Source organism: Mauremys reevesii, linkage group 3 (genome assembly GCF_016161935.1).
Source record: "Mauremys reevesii isolate NIE-2019 linkage group 3, ASM1616193v1, whole genome shotgun sequence".
Lineage (NCBI taxonomy): Eukaryota > Metazoa > Chordata > Testudines > Geoemydidae > Mauremys > Mauremys reevesii.
Window position 1 is genome coordinate 24,624,373 of NC_052625.1, and position 24,059 is coordinate 24,648,431.

Sequence of the window (24,059 nt, forward strand, 5' to 3'; positions counted from 1 at the left end):
CTATTTAGGGGGTTTGCTTTGTCTGATTTCTGCCAGGCTCTTCCTTAACTCCCACTAGAATGATCTCCCAGAGAGAGAAGTATTTCAGCGATGTCCAAAATTTGGTAGTTCTTACTGAAAAGTCCCCGAAAGCAAAATATTCAAATCCTGGAGTCTTTGAGAAGATGTATGCTTTTATTCTGACTATTGTACTGTAAGTATATAGGGTTGTTTTTTTAACAAAAGCTGAATCAAATTGTTCAAATAAATATTGCCCCAACTTGATTTCTGACATAAATGATATGGGAAAGGGACCAAATTGCTATGCTCATAAACTGCTCCTGAACTGCAGTGTGCATTTTGTGGCACCAGTCTGCTATGACCTTGATTCTTTCTGCCAGTCAGCCCAGATAAAATGAATCCTGACAGAAATAATTTCCTTGAGAAAAGTGGAAAAGTTAATAGGGGGAGCTGAGCCTGTATATCCCTGTATGCTCCAGTGATGGAGGTTCTGTTTACATAATGTAGTGACAGTATAAAATGGTACAAACTTATACACAGCCCTGCTTAGTCTGACTTTCTCGTGCAGCAGGAATGTTAGAGGAGATAAAAACATACAAGTAAAGTGGCAGGGCTTTTTATGCTAATTTTCAAATATGTCACACATCTTAGAGAAAGACCAAAAGGAGATGTGGAATCTGTACTTAAACGAGTTAAACAGGGTTAGGATTATATAATACTTTAAAACAAAACAAAATGAGCTTCTCCACAGTCTAAAGGGCCAGATCCTCAGCTGGTGTAAATAGACATAGGCTTGTTGACTTTAATGGAGCTATGCAAATTTACAGCAGCTGAGAATCTGGTTAGAATACTTTATGTTGAGCCTTACATCTGTCTTGGTACCATCTAGTTGAAAGTCTCATGGTGCTATTTGAAAAGCTCCATTGTGCAGGGTGGAAAACAAGCATTTTCTCAATAAACCAGGTCATAGTTCGGTTTATGTGGAAAGTTCTAGGCAAAAATATCAGTGAAAATTTGAGCAATTTTTTTAATTGTGATTTTTCACTCACAAGTGTTTCCTTTTTTTTTTCTTTCCATTGATGAAATACCACCATTGGGGATTTTCACATAGAAAGCATGCAAAAAAAGTCTTGATGCTTTGTTATGTTCTTATGATCACTGACTTTATTCTGCTTCACTTCCATCTTCTTTGTTGTATTCTTTTGTTCTATTCTTCATTTCATTGCCTGCCTTCTAGAGCCCATCTACAGTGTTTGAAGTGAGAAATGGAAGACCTAGAGCACAAGTGGAGACTTGGATTCCTAATATCAGCTTGGTTAAAGAACTATGGAGGAACATCACCCTGCCATATGGCTGAAAGAGAACCACCTGCACACTGATCCTCAGTGCACTTAAAAGAATGGTTACATAAAACTCTGGCTACTCACATTATATAAGGCCCGGGGGAGGACTGAAGTCCCTGGGAAATCATGACTAAAGTATGAAGGGATCTGACCCTGCCAATACTAAATGACATGAGTAAGAATCATGAAGTCGAATCCAATGCCCACTGAAGATTATGAAAAGACTTCTTTTGATTTAAATGGGCTTTGGATCAGGCTCACTGGAAGTAATTACCTCCATTATCTTCAGTGCAACTATTTGACTGAGTAAGAACTAATTGGACCAGTTAATGTGCTGGACCAAGTCCTAACTTTGTAAACATGCAAATGCCAAATGTTGGCCAGCTTCTCAACTGGCATAAATAAGCATTGAATCAGCGAATGTATGGCAATTTTTGTCAGCTGAGGTTACAACAAAGAATATTTTCTGACCTTTAAAGAAGCCTGGCAACAGCAAGTCTGCATGATGCAATTCATGGACGTGATGAATTAATATTTTGTATTTGCAATAAGTCTTAAAGCTTCATTGAGTTTCATTAATATAATAAACTAAGCAACTTGTTGTGGTCCTCTATCAAATTCAAACACAATACTGGTGTACTTGAGGGGTGCACTCTATGCCTTTAACAACTGCTTTCTCAGTGGCAGAGGAACATACATTCTATTTACACAGAGAAACCAATTCTTATTTCCTTCATGTACAATAGGCAGAATGATCAATATGCAGGTGTACAGTCCAACTGATCAATTACCTAGAGACAAAACTATTCAAGTAATTACCTCACATACAGCAACGCAAAGATTAGGTGAATCTTAAGAAGTTAATTTTATGGATCTTTGAGTCTGGGTAATTTAAGATATAATTAATTAACTGAATTTTACCTCAAGTGTCTGACAAAATCTCCAGACTATTTTTTTCCACAAAAGACTGAACTGCACAAGTCAGAGTCATCAGCATGTGTGGTTCTGAAGCTGCTTGTTTCCAAGACAATATATCACATTACAGATATATATAACAACTGACACAAGTCTTAAAATAAATCTATATGGCATGCCTTTCTCATTACATCAGGTTGAATTTGTTTTATATCATTTGCATATTGTATTCACCTGGACGCACAATTCTGAAAACCACCCAGGGCCACTCAATTAATATCAGAGTCAAGCAACCTTTAAATTAATAACGAGCAATTGGATGCATCACAAGCTTGAGTTAAATCTTAAAAAAAAAAGCAGTGTGTATCTGTTTGTCTATTACCCAAAGACTCATTTATATACATGGTTGATGCTGTGATAGTACCATGTAAGATCTAAATCCTGACTTGAGGCATAGAATCATAGAATCATAGAATCTCAGGGTTGGAAGGGACCTCAGGAGGTCATCTAGTCCAACCCCCTGCTCAAAGCAGGACCAAACCCAACTAAATCATCCCAGCCAGGGCTTTGTCAAGCCTGACCTTAAAAACCTCTAAGGAAGGAGATTCCACTACCTCCCTAGGTAACCCATTCCAATGCCTCACCACCCTACTAGTGAAAAAGTTTTTCCTAATGTCCAACCTAAACCTCCCCCTCTGCAACTTGAGACCATTACTCCTTGTTCTGTCATCTTCTACCACTGAGAACAGTCTAGATCCATCCTCTTTGGAACCCCCTTTCAGGTAGTTGAAAGCAGCTATCAAATCCCCCCTCATTCTTCTCTTCTGCAGACTAAACAATCCCAGTTCCCTCAGCCTCTCCTCATAAGTCATGTGCTCCAGCCCCCTAATCATTTTTGTTGCCCTCCGCTGGACTCTCTCCAGTTTATCCACATCCTTCTTGTAGTGTGGGGCCCAAAACTGGACACAGTACTCCAAATGAGGCCTCACCAGTGCTGAGTAGAGAGGAATGATCACATCCCTCAATCTGCTGGAAATGCCCCTACTTATACAACCCAAAATGCCATTAGCCTTCTTGGCAACAAGGGCACACTGTTGACTCATATTCAGCTTTTCGTCCACCGTAACCCCTAGGTCCTTTTCTGCAGAACTGCTGCCCAGCCATTCGGTCCCTAGTCTGTAACAGTGCATGGGATTCTTCCGTCCTAAGTGCAGGACTCTGCACTTGTCCTTGTTGAACCTCATCATATTTCTTTTGGCCCAATCCTCTAATTTGTCTAGGTCCCTCTGTATCCTATCCCTACCCTCCAGCGTATCAACCACTCCTCCCAGTTTAGTGTCATCTGCAAACTTGCTAAGGGTGCAGTCCACACCATCCTCCAGATCGTTAATGAAGATATTAATAAAACCGGCCCCAGCACCGACCCTTGGGGCACTGCACCAACCCTTGGGGCATCCTTGTAATATCATGACATCACCCTACTTTTCCCTCCATACCTTCAGTTTGTAATGTCTTTTTCTTTTGAGAGCCATGGAACTCTTTGTAAATACAGACCAGTTAGAACTGAGTTATGTTATGGATATCTGTACGTACATCACCACCATAAAATGCAAAAGCAAAAACTTTGTCATTATTTCAATTTCTGCTCATCAGGAATAATATAACTTCACACTTACGTAGCATGTTTCAATCAAAGATCTCAAAGCACTTTAAAAACATTAACTAGGGAAGCCTGACCCTGGTGAGATAGATTATTAATAACCATTTAACAGATGGCCAGAACAAGATGCTGTGAGAAAATTTCCAGAAGGGGAGACACAAAGATACGAATTTGTGTAACTGTAATCTGTATCTGCATACACAATTATGATTGCCCATGAAGATTGGATATTTCTACTGCATGTCATTTACCTGTACAAATGTTGTTTTTTTGCATGCCCCACTGTGATAGCTGCATACTTAAATATACATACGGTAGCTCTGTGTAAAGAACAGATTATTTGATTTGTTGGAAGTTCCAGAAAATGTGGAAAAAATAGTTTTGGGGTCCTGAAACCATTTCTTTTCAAAATTGTTGGTGAAACAACAAGTAGAAAAAATAGTTTGGGGTCAAAAGAAAAATTTCATTTCATTTTCAGCCTTATTTTTACATTTTTAGGTTTTTTTATAAAAGTGAATGACATTTCTATTTCTAATTTTAAAACATTTAATTTTTTCAGAACGTTTTGTTGGTTATGTTTTTTTTAATGAAAATTCAATAAAAACAATAGGAATTTGTGAAGTGGTTTAGTCAATCCCATTCTGCATTTTTTGGCAAAGAAAAGGGTAAACCAACAATGTTTTGCCCAGCTCTAATATGTACAGACTTTAACCTCTACATTCATGACATCTTGATTCAAGGAAGTGGCGGTGAATGGGTTGCCCAAAGCTATACAGTGAGTCAGGAACAAAAACCGTGGGTCTGGAACTGGCATAACTGAGATCAGAATGAGGCGCCAAAACACCCTGCCTTAGGTAGTAACCGCTAGATCATAAGCCCTCACTAGAAAAAGAAGAGGAAAGCTTTAAAACAGGTGAAAAGACAATTTCTGCTTTCCTAGAGCAAATAAACCATTCAGCTCCTTTACGTCTCATAGAGGAGAGATGAATAAAGCACGTACAGAGTTTCTAGCCCAAGCTGGTTTTCAAATGTGCTTTTCCAAAATGACAGAATGTCTGTCAGTGTCTTGTTTTTAACTCCCATATCTAACAAACATCAGGTCTGAGTTGCCACAAATCTGATTCAACTGTTCCCATCTAACACAGGTCCACACATTGAAAATTTAAAATGAATTGGTTTAGCAATATTACAGAGGAAAGTAGTTAATATTGGACTCAAAATGGAAAGCTAATTGCTATTAAAGCCTACCTGCTTCTCCCTGGTGCTTTAGAAACTGTGGTGTAATTCTAAAAGCAAACAGTGGTTATGCAAACTTGCCAAGTCTGTTGGAGGGTTCAGGAATCTTGCTTGTTATGCCAGAGTTAATAACAGGCCTGTAATGTTTGCATAATGCAGATGGAGTTTTCTGAAGTTTCTACTTCAGAAATGAATAATTTCTAAAATATGGTGCCCTGTCTTGAAAATGCCAAAGGGCACTATGGGGTTGCCAGAATGTAATGAACAAACCTAATCTGAAGTATCTATGCCTCACCTTTATGCAAATAAGATGGGATTGAAAACTGTGCTGTAAAAATACTTTGATCACGGAAATTATTGAAATTATGTCTCCAAATTGATGTGTCCAATTCATCTTCTAAGTTTAGCATCAAACTCCCCTTCTGGTGCTGCTCCCCACCCTCACATACACACCCTGCATGCAAATTAGCAGTCTAACAGTGTTTACTATGCAGGCAAGAAAAGTTCCATTTGCTGTTCAGGCGTTTGAAAGTTAAGTGTTACTTAAAATTTTTGAACAAGGCATTAGTTTTCCTTTACTGGGGTAGGTAGCAGAGCAGTACAACGAGAGGAGTAGACCAGGAACAGGCAGAAGTGAGACCTTTCAAAGTTTTGGCCCAAGCGAGAGGTCCTGGGGGCGTCATTTGAGCTCCCCATCTCAGGTGCCAAAATGTTGTGGGCCGGCCCTGCCTGTAGATTATAGATAGCAAGGGCTCCGCTGAAATCGGGCCACACATTCATTCTTGGCATAACTCCAGAGATAGTAGCACAGTTTAACTGTGGTTGAATTTGGCCCCAGACTTATTCTCTACTTCCACACTATCACAGCGGGCAACATTTGGCCCATGGATTTTTCTAAACTGCTTGTCATTCATTTTTTTAAAAAGCAAGGAATATTTTCTCAGTGGGCCAAAATATGTACCCTCATTTATAGTAGTGTAATCCTGTGTGACTCCATGGCCTGAAATAGAGTTACTCAGAATTGACACCACTCTAAACGAGAGCAAGCTGTGACCCATTCTCAGCTCGTTTAAATTGTATAGCTCCTTCCGATGAAGTCAAAGGAACTATGACAATTTACACTAGCTCAAGCTCTGCCCCATTATATTTAATGTCCATGTCAAAATGTTATAGACGTGTTATCTGTATTTTCAAACCATTTGATATACCTCTACTGAACAATCTAAATTAGCCCACCTCTAAAACAGAGAAAGTTTAGTCTCCTTAAATTGGAAAAGTAAGTCTGAAGACAGAGGCATGGTATTCCATTGCCTACTACTGCAATAGACTTTCTTTGTAACAGTAATAAATCCTGGGAAATTCCAATTATATTACAAATTACAGTTTTTCATTGTGTGACTCTGGTACTCGATCAATGCAGTGTCAGATCTTCATATTGTTCTAATATGGTCAAAGATGAATTGATTTTTCCATGCTTTCCCCTTAAATTAGAGCAATAAGCTTAACTAATGCAGGATATTTGCATGCAAAGTAAATGTGAATCAGAAGAGAGGAGATGTGGAAGAGCAAAATAATATATTTCTAAGGGAACGTTAACTGTAAACTTGTCTTTATTTGGAGCATCTAAGTACCAGATGGTAAGGGATAAATTTGAGAATGTGAAACTCGAGTGTATGTATCAGAGGAACCACTTACCAGCATGAGAAGGGTAGGACTTATTTTTAGTGTGAAGTGTCATCCAGTCCCCTGAAATAGCAGTGCTTGTGGGCCTATCTTTCTCAGTGTGTGACCACAGTAATCTGCATGATCGCCCTGAAAATCTGTTAGCTCAGACTCATCAGTCCGTTTCTGTGGGTTTTGGGGGTTTATTGCAGGATAAAGTTCAGACCAACTGTTAGATCCTTGGGGGCAGCCGGTTTAGGAAGAAATCACTTGAGGCCAGACAGCAGACAGCTAACAAAACTACCATTTTATTTACAGACACAGAGCTCACCCAACCGGCCAAAGCTGGCTGGGCTATCCCCTAATAATCTAACTCAGTTGCCATAGAAACAAAAACCATGACAACCAAATACACAACATATTCCTCCCCCCCTAATAAGAACATACCCTAAATAAAACACATACTAGACTAGAGAAGGCGGGTAGACTGCCTCCATTCCCGGCTAAACCCTGGGGATTATTTTGCCCCATAACCGTGTGTTTGCCCTAGCTAAAGATCCAGCCGATGAGGAGGCCTTCTGTCTCTAGGTAGATTACGGCGAACTTCTGGTGTTGTTGCACCGGAAAGTACCATGGGCTCCGGGTCCGCAGCACGAACAGGTGAGGAGGTGGTATCAGCTTGTGCTGGGCAAAGGGGTATCTCAGCCGCCGGCAGTAATTGAGGAGAACAGTCAGGAACAGGTGATTCGTGATTCGCTGTCTCACCAGAAGAGGTGAGGTCAGACCACTCAACTGCAGATGTGTCCTGAGGACTGCCATGACCTGGCAACAGCTGATCTACATGTCGCCGCCAGGTAAGATTCTCTGCAGTCCGGACTGTGTAGGAATCAGGTCCTGTTTGAGTGATGATTGTAGCAGGGACCCATTTAGCTCTGGAAGTATAATTCCGAGCCAAAACTGGCTGTCCTGGGCTAAAGGTTCGCTCTTTTGCTCTGGGTGCCTGTCTGATAACTTGATATTGCTGCTGATGTGGCACAATTTGTCGGGGTTCAGAAAGTTTCAGCAGATCAAAGCAAGTGCGCAGTTATCGTCCCATCATTAGAAAGGCCGGGGATGCCTGGGTCGTAGCATGAGGTGTTTTTCTGTAGGAAAGTAAGAAGGTATCCAGACGCTTTTGAATGGAGTGTTGTCCCCTTGCTGATTTCAAAGCGTGTTTCATTGTCTGCACAAATCTTTCAGCTAATCTGTTGGTGGATGGATGATATGGTGCTGACGTGATGTGGTGTATCCCATTTGCCTTCATAAAATTTTGAAACTCCTGAGAGACGTACTGCGGTCCGTTGTCGCTCACAAGTTGTTCTGGCAGACCAAAACGACTAAAGAGTCCTCGTAGTTTTTGGATAGTACTCTCTGCAGTAGTGGACTGCATTATAGAGACTTCTGGCCATTTAGAATGGGCATCAACTGCCACCAAGAACATACTTCCTTCAAGGGGGCCAGCGAAGTCAATGTGAATACATTGCCACGGGTTTTCAGGCCAGTCCCATGGGTGTAGGGGTGCCCACTGGGGTGCATTCCTCACACCCTGACATGACATACAAGCTTTTGCCTTCTCTTCAATAGCACTGTCCAATCCAGGCCACCAAAAATAGCTTCGTGCAATTTCCTTCATGCGCACTATTCCACAGTGACCGGAATGTAGCTGTTCTAACATCTGTGATCTCAGTGGTGGTGGAATAACGACACGTCTCCCCCACAACAAACAACCAGATTGGACCGATAACTCCGTCCTCCTGGACATGTAGGTAACAAGGTAGGGTGAGACCGGAGAGGTTTGTCGAGATTTTCCATGCATCACCAGGTCCATAACTTGGGACAATACTGGGTCAACGCGAGTTGCCTTCTTTATCTGAGTAGCAGTGATGGGTGTATTCTCTACCTGTTCAAAGTAGATTTCCTTTTGGGCACTATCTTGATGTTTGACCGGCAAAGGCAACTTTGAGAGGCCATCTGCATTGCCGTGCAGAGTGGATTTCCGATATTTGATTTCATATGTGTGTGCTGAAAGTAACAATGCCCAACGTTGCATATGACTAGCAGCTAATGGGGGAATGCCTGTGTAGGGTCCAAAAATTGACGTCAGAGGTCGATGGTCTGTGAGAAGAGTAAACTTTCGCCCAAACAGGTGCTGATGAAACTTCCGAATTCCAAAAACAATTCCTAATGCCTCACGTTCAATTTGGACGTAGTTAGTTTCTGCTTTGCTTAGAGTACGTGAAGCAAAAGCAATAGGTCTCTCTTCTCCCGAAGGCATAATGTGTGACACAACTGCTCCCACTCCATAAGGGGAGGCATCGCAGGCCAATTGTAGGGGTAAGGATGGATCAAAGTGCGTTAGAGCTTCAGAATTTAGTAATGCATCCTTAGCTTTGTTAAATGCAACATCACAGACTTCAGTCCACTTCCAGGCCTTGTTCTGCCCAAGGAGCTCATGAAGTGGTTTTAGCAGTGTGGCTAACTGTGAGATGAACTTTCCATAATAGTTCAGTAGTCCTAGAAACGAGCGCAGCTGGCTTACATTTCGAGGTGGGGGAGCCTCCACAATAGCTTTAACTTTTGCAGGGGCCTTATGAAGACCTGCAGAATCAATGATGTGTCCCAAATATTCAACAGAGGGCTTGAAGAATTCACACTTGTCTTTGCGAACTCGTAGGCCATACTGTTCCAGTCTTTGTAGGGTAGCCTCTAAATTCTTTAAGTGATCATCTTCATTTCTTCCAGTGACCAGGATATCGTCCAGATAGCACTGAACTCCTGACAAGCCACACAAGATCTGGTCCATAGCCCTCTGGAACAGGGCGGGAGCAGATGTTATTCCGAAGGGTAGGGACAGATAAAGCCCCTTATGAGTCACAATAGTCAACAGCTCTTGGGACTTTTCATCGACGTGCATCTGTAAATATGCTTGACTCAGATCAATCTTACTGAACTTTTGTCCCCCAGCCAGGCCTGTGAAGAGGTCATCGATGCGGGGAAGCGGGTATTGCTCTGCACACAACACTGGGTTGACAGTGACTTTAAAATCACCACAAATCCAGAGAGAGCCATCTTTCTTCACTATTGGAATGATAGGAGTGGCCCATGAGCTATGGGTAACTGGTATTAGGACTCCATTGGTGACCAGGTGCTCCAGGTCTGCTTCAACTTTTGGCCTGATGGCATATGGCACAGTTTGGGCTTTCAGATATTTTGGTGGACTGTCAGGTTTAATGTTCAATGTCACAGTGATTCCCTTCATACTTCCCAAATCATCTCCAAAAACAGCAGCATGTTTCCTTAGTATAGGGGTTAGACTGGTTTCTTCTTTAGTCATCCGGTGCACTTCTGCCCAGTTCAGTTGAATCTTCCCAAGCCAAGAGCTACCCATTAAGGCTGGGTAGTTACCTCTCACCACAAACAGTGGCAATTTAGCAGCGTGTCCATTGAGCTCCACCTTAACATCAATAGAGCCCAACATGGGCACAGCTTCTCCCGTATACGTCTTCAGAACAGTTTTTGTTGCCTTAAGCGGAAGATGCTGTAGCTTTTCTTTATACACAGTCTCGGAGACCAGTGAGACGGCTGCACCGGTGTCCAGTTCCATGCGTATAGGTTTGCCATCCAACAACGGGGTTACCCAGTATTCATGTGAGCCCACTGCCAAAGACAAAACATGCAATGGCACTTCCTCTTGCGATGAGGTGTCACCTTGATCATCCTGGGTCTGCTCTAGGGTATAAAGGGTTCCTCTTTTTGTCGGCCAGACCACAGGCCTCTTTTTCTTTTGTTTACAGGCACACTCAGTGTGTTCCTTTTTGCCACAGTGTCGACACACCAGGTCCTTACACCAGCATTCTGATGCCTGGTGACCTGGCTTACCACAGCAGTAACATTCCTGACTCTGCACAGTTTTGTGGGTAGGTTCTTGTGACCCTTTTTGCACCCTAGGGGATGCACCGATGTATTGCGCCTCCCTTGTAGCCATATCAACAGCAGTATCAACAGCCTTCTGTAATGTAAGCTGAGCCTCTGTCAGTAGGTGTTCCCGTATAGCTTCACTGTAGAGGCCACACACTAACCTGTCACGCAGGGCATCATTTAACATCTCTTTAAATTCACAGTATTCTGCTAGCTTTTTTAAAATTGCTACAAATTGTACAACTGTTTCCTCTTCCTTTTGGTCTCTTTTGTGGAACCTATATCTTTCAGCAATTACCAGTGGTTTTGGGGAAAAATGGAACCCCAGGATTTCCACAATGTCACTGTAAGATTTAGTCTCAGGCTTAACCGGGTGTAGTAAGCTGCGTAGCAGGGAGTAGGTTTTAGCCCCTACAACACTTAAGAATATTGGCACCTTCTTCACTTCTGTAATGTCATTTGCAATATCAAAAAGCTCAAAACGCTCAGTATACACATGCCACTGCTCTATATTCTCATCAAAAGGTTCCAGTGGCCTGGTCAGAGTAGCCATGATTTTTAGTTTCACTTTCACAGTCAGTGCAAACAAGCAGTTTTTTTGTTTGTTTGTTCTTTACCTTGACTTCTACTTCCTTCTCTTTCTGGAGCAGCACCGGAATCCCATCCATTGTCGCCACTTGTTATATCCTTGGGGGCAGCCGGTTTAGGAAGAAATCACTTGAGACCAGACAGCAGACAGCTAACAAAACTTCCATTTTATTTACAGACACAGAGCTCACCCAACCGGCCGAAGCTGGCCGGGCTATCCCCTAATAATCTAACTCAGTTGCCATAGGAACAAAAACCATGACAACCAAATACACAACACCAACAATTGAACCTGAGTGGTTCAAAGCTCCTGCACTATGGAGGGAAAGGATGTTAAAGTTCACACTTTCTGAAAATGAAAATGCAGCACAGAGAAGCCCCTGAATGAATGGGGATGCACGGAAGAAAATAAGAAGTACCAAAGAGGAAGCCACTAAAGGTTTCTCTATTAAAGGAAAAGGTGAAAAAAGTAGCCTGATTACTTACTCATGTGTCAGTGTCTGACCATGTGTTACATACACATGCAGCTTTATAAAATACTTCATCAGAGTGTGTAATGTATGATGTGGTAGCAACATGGCAAGGATATTCAGTATCTTATTATGGGATCTCTTCCACATGTGCCTTTCTAACAATGTATTCGTTTTGCATACAATGCATGTCATCAGATAGAGACTTTGCCTTTCGCTTCCAGTGTTTTACACACTGATGATGTACATCGTAATATGATCCCAGTCCAGCAAAGTACGTGCTCAAACTTTAAGTATGTGAGTAGTCCCACTTCAATTGGACTATTCTAATGCTTAGAATTAAGCACGTTTAGGTATTTTATTGTATCAACTCAAGACCTATTGACAGTGTACTTGACCTTTCTGCAGAATCCACAACCACTTCAGCAGTTGCTTTCTAGCCTATGCCAATGAGAAGAAGACAAGTATTCACTGGAGCCATTTCAAACAGGTAGCAACCTAAATTATTAATGTAGCATGCATCACATAGCCATAGAAGCTCTTGCAACATTGCAGAAGCATAGTAAGCCATGCTAAACCTAAAGCCTGCTCAACACAAGCATACTGTCGTTTCAAGAGATAAGAAAAGTAATTGTGGTGGGGAGCCATCCTGAACCTGCTCAGAACTCCAGCACACACTCTGATCTAGGAGCAGCTCTCAAAGGCTGAGGTATTCTTCATGTGACATAATGGTCAGGTTTTTCCCCTTTGTGAGTGTGAGCTTTCTTTTGCTCTGGTTCATTTTGTTCAAATTTCTGAAATCCTTTAACTGAATTACTTGGACTAAATTCACCCCTTTCAATGGAATGCCATAGGGGAATTGTAATATTTGTGATTAGAACAGTAGAAGCAGTGACATCTTCTTGGCAAGCACAAGATTTTCTAATGGTACTAACTGCCTGTATGTTTCTTCTAGAAAAGATCATATTGCATTCTGAAGAGTTGCTGAGTTGGGTACTATTTCTTTAAAGGACTCTACAGCAGTGAGAACGGAGTAAGTGTATGTATCATGAAGCTGGTTGTGGGAACTGTATTTTTTGGTTAACAGTCACAACTTTGAATCTCCAGAACTATTAACGAGTAGCAGAAAATTATGTGCACAAATAGCTGAAAGTTATACACATGTGGAGAGACAGGGCTGTGCAACTGGCTGAGCCTAGAAAAACCTGTTGTTAAACTCAAACTCACATATATGTGAAGAATTACATTTTACAGTAAAAAAGATAAAGATTAATCCCTCTATTACAGATATATGGTAGAGGTGTTAGCAGTGGGAACAATAGGGAAAATGCAGATTTGGGTGCATATAATAGAGGAAGAAGTGGCAGGAATTAATTCCCAGTTCAGGAAAGTCTTTAAGCCCATGCTCAGATACATTATTATTATTCAAGACAACTCTTAGGAGCATGCTTAACTTTACATTTGAGAAACTTTATAGCACAGAAGAATAGACTCTAAGGCTTAAACTGCACACCTTACAATGGCATGGCTGTACCGCTACAGCCACGCTATTGTAAGGTACGCAGCATATCTGCTCTTTGTCAGCAGGCGAGAGCTCTCCCGATGACAAAATAAAACCACCCCCAACAAGGAAGAGTAGCTTCGTCTCTGGGAGAGTGTCTCCCGATGAAGAAACACTGTCCACACCAGCACGTTGCATCGTTAAAACTTTTGTTGTTCAGGCGGATGTTTCTTCACACCCCTGAACAACAAAAGTTTTAACAATGAAAGTGCAGTGTAGACGTAGCCTAATTTTCCAAACAGGAGCTTCGAAATGTATGCACAACTGCATCCCTACATTTGTGCCATTACACTGCAGGAGAATGTGTGCCCGTAAAGGGATAGTTTGAGGTCTAAATGGCCATTAGCAAACTTGACTTCTCACCTGCACATACCTGCCTTCCCCCAATATTGTGGTAGTGGTTCGCACTAATTCGGGAACATACTTTTGCTTCTGCTCCTCAGACGTCTCCTTGTGAAAGTTTGGCCTACAAAGACAAATTTTCTGCTTACGTATTTCACATTATCTTAGCATCATTGAAAAATATAACCAGTTACATGTGTGCAGCTCTACTGAAGACAATTGGATTACATAGGTGAAACTGAGGGCACAATTTGGCCCAATATGTAAAACAAATCAGAAACACATATTTATTGTTCACATTCATCAATAGCCACACACCAAGGAAATAAATCATACTGATTCTTTTCTGCAAAGATATTTATTCTGTGTAACAGTAATCAACTCCCCCAGACCCCCATTTATGTTCAGGTGCAGCATAAGTCATTTAGGTTTCTAAGGAATTGTGTGCAGCTGCAAATCAGGTAGTCTAATTTAAATAATCCAAATCAAACCCACAATTTATTTGTACTCATACAACTGTGGTTATAAAAATGGAGACTTGCTCTGGCCAGACTGAAAATTTGGCCCTAATTTTAGGTGACATCAACTATTGTACTTTATTTTGACAAGAATTCTATACAAATTAGAACAAATATTGTAGACACTTTGGTTAGGATACAAATGTATTATTACTGCACTACTGGATTTGATTCCTAGTAGTACACTGGGGTCATATTCTCATCTCCGTTATTCCACTCAAGCCAGGTGAGTTTGTTATGGATTTGCATCACAGTAACTGGACCCAGATGTACCAGGTTTTTAAAAAACCAACATCATAAACTCCTGAAATATCTTGATCAAATAAAACATTTTTTTTGCTGGGAACCCAATAATTTTTTAAACCTTTGGAACCAGTTCCACCTATGTTCTCCTGCAAGGGATTCTCCCTCCCTCCTCGGCCCCTCTCCTCCACTCACTATAATTTATTGATAAAAAGATTCTATTAAAATCAATGTTAAAACATTCAATTAAAAAGTCTAAAAAATCATGAAAATATCCACAAAGAACTGGATTTTTTGTTCATTGTGTTTGTGATTTTTTTTTAATTGAAAACAGGCCTGTGTTAATGAAAAGTTTTCTCTGCAAAAAATAAAATAAAATGTGCCAGCTCTGTCTATAGCAATCTCTAAAACATTGCTGTCAATGGAGTGCCCAATGAGTCTGATCCAAATCTTTCCACTGATTTTAATGGGTTTTGGATCAGGCCTTAAGTGTGTACAGTTTATTTATGTGAGAACAAATTCCACGATCAGGTCTTAAATATGTGTTGTGATCTTGGCGATGGATCTTCCAAGAAGAGAAATCTATATACTGACATATTTTACATTGTTCCTTTTACACATTTCTAGCTGCCAAGAAGGCAACTATACATAGAAATTATCTACTCGATAGCATGGGGTGGGGGGAGAACAGTAGTTGGGAGAGGTTGTTATTTTTCTTTAAAAAGGTATTCAGAGACTGTTGTTAACCATGTATTCTTCAATCAGTGAAGTGTAGATTTTGTCTGCGAGCTTTTTTCTTATACATTTATGTATGAAACTCAAACTGCATTTCCAATTCATGAAAGGTTCCCTGTGATTAACAATTAGCCACACCGTGCAGACAGAAGGGGTGGGGGTGTGAGAGTGTGTGTATGTGTGTGAGAGAAAGAGATAATTTTATTTTAATACTTTCTAAACAAACAACAAGTAAAACTCCGAGATTCATATTCTGGTTCCATTTACACCTTTATAAATCTAGAGTAATTCTACGGACTTTGTTGGAACTACTTCAGAATTACATCAGTGTAACTGAGACCAGAATCAGTGCCTGAATATTCAGAACATTGATGATTGATTTCTGCAAAATCCTACAATCTGCACTAACTAATTCCAAGTATAGGGCCACACTGATTGAAATGTCTTCTTTTATCATACTCAATTATCCCAGTTTGGAATCCATAAACTGCAAAATGGCTGTGCCTTTTTTATCTTTGTATTTTTGATAGTCTTGTTTTGGAAAACCATAATGGATGCATAAAAAGTGTTTCTGCCATTACTACACAAATCATAGAACATCTTTAAAATGTATTTACAAAAACCCCACATTTAACAGCTTCCAATGGTCTCTGCAAAACAATACAGCAAAACATGTCTCATTTCAAACCACAGCTAAATTTAAAAAACAATGAAATGAACAATTTTCTCAATAAATTTAACATTCTTTTCTCTTTACAAATTCTTTGAATAGTTGACAAGTACCTCAAATGTTGTTGTATTTAAAGCTGTACAGCAAATAAATTTGGTAAATGATACTTGGTCTGAAATTCATTCAAGAGCAGCTAATTAGAGTACACCTCTACCTCGATATAATGCTGTCCCGGGGAGCCAAAAAATCTTACTGCGTTATAGGTGAAACCATGTTATATTGAACTTGCTTTGATCCACCAGAGTGCACAGCCCAGCCTCCTGGAGCGCTGCTTTACCATGTTATATCAGATTCGTGTTATATCGGGTCACGTTATACTGAGGTAGAGGTGTATTTGCAAAATTCAAGCTGTTTTCACCGGCTATTTAAGTCACATGGTATGTTTCTTTCCCTTAGTAGTTCAACATAACTCTTAGAAATTGGGTTTCTGTTGCTAATATTTATTATTACAAATTGGAAATATGGTTTCCGAAAATAAGCACTTCATGAACATGCCTGCCAGGAAAACTCTTCTGTCAGAATATTGATAAGAAATGAACACAAAAGGGACATGAACAGATTCAAAGTGAAATTATTTAAAAATCTGAATGAATCTGCTAATCAGAAAGGGTCCGTTTTCTTTTTCTTTTTTTTTTTAGTTTTTTATATATGCTGTCCTTGTTCTCAGTCTATCATGTTCCTGGGCCAGTATATAATCTATATAGCTCATTGTTCTTTTGATAAAGGGTATAGGAGATAAGTAAGCCTCAAATTACATCACATTTCAAAAGACTCAAAAGTGGGAACAGGGAGTTCTATGCTGCCTTGAAAATGTACAGCAGAAGAGGGCAGTGATGGCAGCATGCTTGCTATAAATTCCTGTAAACTGACCAGGACTCTATCCAAGTGAACTAGGTACCTTTAGTTTGCACCAGAAGGGTCTATGTGGGGCAGCTAGAGGACAACACATCGGAGTGCTCTACAACTCACACCCTTGCAGCCATGTAGACAGCTCCCTAGCTGTAGGCTCTTGTGTGGGATTATATACATCTGACTCAAAGCAGAACAAGATGTTCAATCCCTTCACCCCTCCCCAGTAGCGCTCTTGTGCTCAGCATTCCCACCACCACAACAGTGATTTTGTTCATCCCTGTGAAAGCAGTGAAAAGCAAATGCCATGTGCCTCACACACTAGGTTAGTTATGACTAAAAGCCGTGGAGCTGGAAGAATGATAGAAGGTCAGCGCGGCTCTCACTATATCTGCCTTATTTATGGCCCCATTCATTTGGTGTGGATATTTTTAACTGTGGGAGTTAGGTTTGGGCTCTGAGAGCCTAATAAATAAGGCTAAGATTTTATCACGGTTATTTTTAGTAAAATTCATGAATAGGTCAGGGGCAATAAACAAAAATTCACAGTGCCTGTGATCTGTCTGTTATTTTACTAAAATTAACTGAGGGGCAGGGCTAGATGGGGGGAGGAAGGGAGTCCCATGGGGAGGCTGACAGGCCAAGCGTTGGCTCCAGTGGTCGCAGCAGAGGGCGCAGTCATGGGAGGCACACAGCCCCTGCTACAGAGCTGGCAACAGCTGGCAGAAGAACACCCTCCATGTAGGAAGTCCCTTTCCCAGCTTTGCCCTTATTTCCTAGCTATACCCAGCTGCTGCAACTCCCATTGGGTACGGCAGGCAGCCAGCGTAATACATGATGCTGTGTGGGCTGGACTGGTGCCTGATGGTGCTTGATGCCATAAAGTCACCTGAGAATCCAGTCCTCCTGTTCTGAGTGGAGTTTGACACCCAATGGTCACTCACTTTATACAGGTGTGAAAAGGCAAAACACAGTGGAGATCCTCAGTTGCCCTTTCCCAGTCCTCCGGCAGGTTGGATTGTACTGCTCCCTGTAGGTATGCATACAGAATAGGTATTCAAGTTCAAAGCTATCTTTTAAATAAACTGCAGCACTAGAAATGACATTCTCCACATTCCCTGTTTTTATGGCATTTGCAATCCTACTTGTGCAGCCATATCTGTGGCACAAGCTTAGAGTGACACAACAAGCTCATTTCTCCAAGCTGCCAGTGTGTTCAGTGATAGATTTCCTTTTGTGCGTCATGTGAAGACATCATTGTTCTGTCCTACACAGTGTGGACGCTCTGGTCTATTAATGCGGTCTGATCGGCCTCCAGAAGTGTGTCACAATGCCTGTTCTAGCCACTCTGGTCATCACTTCTAACTCTACTGCCCTGCCCTCAGGTGAATAACCATCAGACCCGCCCTTTAAATTCTCCGGGAATTTTGAAAATCCCATTCCTGTTTGCTCAGCCAGGCATGGAGTGCTCTCAGCGAATCTTTCCAGGTAACCATGCCTCCACGTGCCAGGCAATCCCCAGTATGGAGCAATGGCAATGAGCTGGACCTCATCAGTGTTTGGGAGGAGAAAAATGTCCAGTCCCAGCTGCACTCCAGCCATAGAAATTACTATACCTTTGAGCAGCTATCAAGGGGCCATGACTGGGATGCACTGCAGTGCAGGGTTAAAGTGAAGGAGCTGCAGAATGCCTACCGCAAAGCCCGCAAGGCAAACCGCCTCTCTGGCAGTGCCCCCGTGACCTGCCGTTTCTACAAAGAGCTAGACACGATACTTGGGGGCGAACCCACCTCTACTCCAAGGACCACCGTAGACACTTCAGAGCCCAGTTCAACAAGGCAGGAGGAGGAGGAGGAGGAAAGTGGGAGTGAGGGTGCTCAGGAAGAGGAAGACACCCCGGAGTCCCTGGAGGCATGCAGCCAAGAGCTGTTCTCAAGCCAGGAGGAAGGTAGCCAGTCGTGGCAGCTGGTGCTTGGGGAAGGACAAATTGCTCCCTCAAGGCATCCCTAATCCTTGCAGCCCCGTGCTGGGCCCCTCTGATAGTTCTGCTCTCTGGTTGTTCAAATTCAGCCTCCAGGTGTTAAACGTCCGAGTTCCATGCCTGAGTGAATCTTTCTCCCTTCCCTTCACAAATGTTATGGAGGGTACAGCACACAGATATAACTGTGGGGATGTTGTCATCGGCCAGGTCCAGCTTCCCATACAGAGAGCGCCAGCAGCCATTTAAACAGCCAAAAGCACATTCCACAGTCATTTGTCACCGGCTCAGCCTCAGCCTGTTGTTGAACCCTCCTTGCTGCTGTCAAGGCTTCCTGGGCCTTTCATGAGCCATGGCATTAAAGGGTAAGCGGGGTCTCTAAGGATCACAATGGGCATTTCGACTTCCCCTACGGTAATCTTCTCATCTGGGAAAAAAGTCCCAGCTTGCAGCTTCCTGAACAGGCCAGTGTTCCGAAAGATGCGTGCATCATGCACCTTTCTGAGCCAGCCTGCGTTAATGTCAATGAAACGCCCACAGTGATCCACAAGCACCTGGAGAACCCCTCCCCACAAGCCAGAGTGCCAGAATAGGAAGAGGTGCTCTGTGAGATAGCTGCCTGTAATGCACCACTCCTAATGCTGCTGCAAGTGCCACAAATGAGGCCACACCAGTGCAATTGCAGCTATCAGTGTGGACAGACTGCAGTGCTTTCCCTACTGCACTCTTCGAAGGTTGGTTTAACTCAAAGCGCTCTGCATCTGCAAGTGTGGCCATGCCCTCAGGGTGTCCAACTCCTGGCTAGAGAAGAGGTAATGCAAATTCCTATAGACATTTGGTACATTCTAAAGTTGATGGAGACACAGCTGGTTCCCATGCCCTTACATTACTATGGTTTGCAAGGATATGGTGGTTGCACATTCTCACGCATTCTGCTCTGCAGCTGTCCTATACCTTAAGTCATGGTAATCAGGAACATAGTTGCATTCAGACTTGGCTACTCTCAGGAAAGGAAGAATGGTCTTCTTGTTAAAGCACTGGTCTGGGGCTCAGGGGTTCTGGTTCAGTTTCTAGCTATGCCACAGACTTCCTATATGACTTTAGGCAAGTCACTTATATCTCTTTGTGTCTCAGTTCCTCATCTGTAGAATGGAGTTAATATTTTTTGTCACCCACCCTTTAATCAGTGGTTCTCAAACTTTTGTACTGGTGACCCCTTTCACATAAGAAGCCTTTGAGTGTGACCCCCCCCCTTATAAATTAAAAACACTTTTTATATATTTAACACCATTATAAATGCTGAAGACAAAGTGGGGTTTGGGGTGGAGGCTGACAGCTCACTACACCCCATGTAATAACCTCACGACCCCTTCAGGGGTCCTGACCCGCAGTTTGAGAACCCCTGCTTTATATGTTATGTGTATTTAGATTCAAAGCTCTTCAGAGCCAAGACTGTTTCTTACTATCCCCACATCATTCTCTGATTTCAGCTGGGACCTCTAGGTGCTGCTATAATCATTATTACAATGAATGAGAGATAGGGATTATAATTGCAATGCTGTCTAATATTTATATTGCACTTTTTGACCCCAAAGGATTTCACAGAGCTTTATGAAATTTTCAATGTACAAACAGTACAAGACTAACATTGTCCATCACAGAAATCCACCTCTGAGGTAGAACGTGACAGCAATTTAATAGCACACAGCAATATTTGTGCAAGAAAAAAGTGAAGTGATTGAAGGCTTACTCTTGTATGGCTGTATTCAGCTAGATATCCAGGGCTACTTCGTAGTCTGGCACAAGTGAGTGGACATTCTCTGTTAAACACAGATACTTCACTAGCGGGGGGAGGAGGAGTGTCAGGCAGGAGGTACATTAGCAGAACTATTTAGCAAAGCTTGCGTAGGGTATGCTTGCTTTTGTCCTGTGGTTAAAAGTAGCACTATTAGTCCCTCACTTTCATGAGAACTAAAATCATTCATACATTTAGTAACAGTAAGGAAATATTATGATAGCCTTTAACATTTTCCCCAAACCGGAGAATAAAGTGTGTAAAATATTAATAAATCTTTGTCAGCAATATGGGAAAGTATCATAATTCAATGTTCTACACAGAGAAGGAAAAATACTAGTATTTGCCTTTGAAATATTTCTTTTTCAATACCTGAGAAGCAAGGCCTAGCTAGCTCCCCTCAGTACATGATGTTTTTAGAAATGTAATAACTGTTAGGTCTTCCATAGATTTCTAATACTATATTCTTGGTCAGAAATTCTTTATTGATTTGTAGTTGCTATTAAGTTGCATTCCGGCTATTCTGACTAAAGGAATCAATGGCAATTCACTTGCCTTTATTTTATAAGCGGCCAAAGGGATGTAACATCAACTTTGAAATGGGGAGAACGTTTATTGCACATGTAGTAATCCCAATAACAATTAGTTCAACCCAATAGGCTAGCAGGAATTGTTGGCTAGAGCAAATTAATCATTAGCAGGCTGCATGTTCATTTTTGAAAGGACTACAATGGTTGAAAGTTTTAGAATAGAATGAAAATGCTTCCAAGGAATAAAAACAGGTCTTCTCATTAACACTAGCATAACTCAAGAGCAGCTGCACTGAAGCCCATGTGAGCGAGAAGAGAGTCAGCCTATAGCTTGAATTCATTATGCTGTGTCTGTGAAGTATAAATGGATAACGAAGATGGGCCAATTCAAAACCCTGGATGCAAACACTCTCGAACTCTGGAGTAATTTGAACCATCTTTGAAGCTTGGGCTCATCTCTACTCAATAGTTCATTGAATTATATCCTAAACTGTTATAACTGAGGTTAAATTCTGGTCTTGGATATACAGCTATAAATTGTGGCATGTACCAGATCTGGAAAAGAGGGGGAAAGGATTATATACTTTCCATCCAAACAATAGTATCATATGTGAGGCTGTGGCTTTATTCATCCACACTCAAATCAAGCACTCTGAATATCATGGTATAATATCTTGTACTGAACAGGCATGTGCAACTGTTTAGCTGTGTAGCTGCTTTCATGAGTTACACATCAGAGATCAAAGCATTATAGGCATCACATCTAGGAAGAAAAATACTCTGCACCTATTATCTGAAGACCTTCCAGAGCTATACAAACAATAATGAATTAAATCCCAGAGAGCCGCTTGTGGTTATTAGGTATTATACACATTGATAGAGGGATAAACTGAGGCACAGAGAAGTTAAATATTTCTCCAAGGTCACAGGGCTAGACTGAGCCAATAGGCTCAAACCAGAGTATGATGCAATATGTATCAGTATTGCCTGGAAGCCACACTGGGAAGTTTTTGCGCTTCACAGGGTTACAATTCCTCCCCTGTTCCCCCTATCTTCTCCAGGCTGGGAGTGCAACTTACTCAGCTCCAGACACCAAACCAGCTAGTCTGGTTGGCATCTTCATCGCACCCACTTACTCATAGGTATGAGATGAGCAGTCCTAATTTAGCCAAATGATGTGTGTGTGTTAGGGGAAAGGCTACTGTCCTTTATTTCCCTGTGTAGTGCGTGAGGAATTAGGATGCATTTAGCCCACAGTGACTAAGTCTCAGAGTTTGAAATAGAACTGAAGGATCTGGCTTCTAGTCCTCTGTGTTAGCCAACAGGAAATATTACTTTTCTATTTATGAATCACAGCCACTAGAAGAAGCTATTCTTGGCTAAAAGGTGTAATTTGAATTCCTTTAGCTTTAATAGTCCAAGAGCCAAATTCTGGTACCACTGCTGTCAATGTTAAAACTCTAGTTGACTTTAGTAGAATCAGCATTTGGTGCCAAGAGAATTACAGCACTTTGATATAAGTAATGATTTTAAGACTATTTTGCTTAAAGTTATCTTATGTCTTTCTTCAAGTAATGTTTACTTCTTTCTCTCCAAATCCATTCCACATCCCCCTTTCTCCAAACCTCACCACCTTGTGATTCCTTAGGATCAAAGATTTTTAATACAGACACTGTAGTTGGTTAAAGTTTATTGAGTTCCCAAGGCCAAATAATCAATAAACATTTAATATTTAAGCAGGTCACAAGCAACAATTAAACTCTAGGTGCAGCAGCAGTATTATAATTACAGCAGAATCGTTGACAATCAAGAAGCTATATCCAAGGATGTATTAACACATATTGTGTTTGTCTGCATCTGAGCAACAAATATCTGACTTGAAGGATAAAAAGAATTAATGATGCCTGACCATGTCTTTCTTTCCATTTAGTGCATAAAATTGAGTTGTTCGCAGCATAGGTCTGAGTTGAGGCAGATCATCTGCAGAAGGAGCTAGCAGAAAAATAACCTTCAAGAAAATGCAGGAGCCAGGAAAAGTCAGAACTGCAAGTTACAAGTCATCTGTAACATCAGACTAGATATTCTGAAGCTGTATTATTCCCCAGGCAGGTGATACGTAGCTGTTCTATCATATAGCAGTTTGTTTTGGGCCCGTATCCTGGGAATTTATTCTTCAAAGCAGTACTTGTTGAAGGGAGATCCTCTGCTTGCTTGCCTACTGCAGGTAATATGAGTAGAGATAGGCCCCAGGTTAGCTGTGTTGGTACAAAAGGGCCAGAGAATACACGGAAGACTCCTGTTCACATGGAGAACATCCTCATTACAGGGGACAGCTCTGCTATCTTTTCAGCAGCTCAGATAGCAGGGTGCATTCTGGATGGGCCAGGAGTGGGGCAGGCATGACCAGAGCACAACTATACCCTGGCAGTTCCACACCTCTGCAAAGCTCCATAGCGACTGCTGCATCAGGGATGCAACATTGTATAAAGCTGTCATTAGGGCTGGCCTAGCCTGCTCCAAGGGCTGCACTGGCCCCCAGTGTTAAGCCTTTGGTAGGGGAGACACATGCTGCCTCTACGCTGTCCCTGAACTGGGGAATAATCTAGGCCCAGATGCATTGTGATTCTGCTTTGGGAAGACTGAGGCCTGTTGCAACATGCCTCTACTCTAATAGACTACAAGAGATGATTGCAGATCTCCCTTTCTCCTGCCCACTCCTTGCCCCTTGGTAATGTGAGTTATGTAAATCTAATGGGAGAGGCCCAGGAGAGACTTTTTTTCCTTGGAGAAAAGCTAGATCTGGATCTGAACACTGTGGCTTGGAAGCACTTATATTCTTGATCTAGATTTTGGAAACCTCCTCTCCACCCTGTGCTCATGTTATGTTGTCAGTCAGTGATTTAAAAAAAAAAAAAAAAAAGGTTTTAATGTGGTCTCTGAAAATTGG

The 24,059-nt window shown here is 41.7% G+C and overlaps 1 long non-coding RNA gene across 2 annotated transcripts; it reads left to right on the forward strand.

The window, feature by feature from the left end:
* Window positions 1–11,655: 11,655 nt before the first annotated feature.
* Window positions 11,656–23,393, forward strand: LOC120401521. Of its 2 annotated transcripts, none has more exons than XR_005596504.1 (4): window positions 11,656–11,821; window positions 12,240–12,321; window positions 12,787–12,870; window positions 23,043–23,393. It is a non-coding gene; the product is annotated as an uncharacterized LOC120401521 (long non-coding RNA). The 2 variants fall into 2 exon arrangements; XR_005596505.1 differs by having other exon boundaries at window positions 12,787–12,864.
* Window positions 23,394–24,059: the final 666 nt, after the last annotated feature.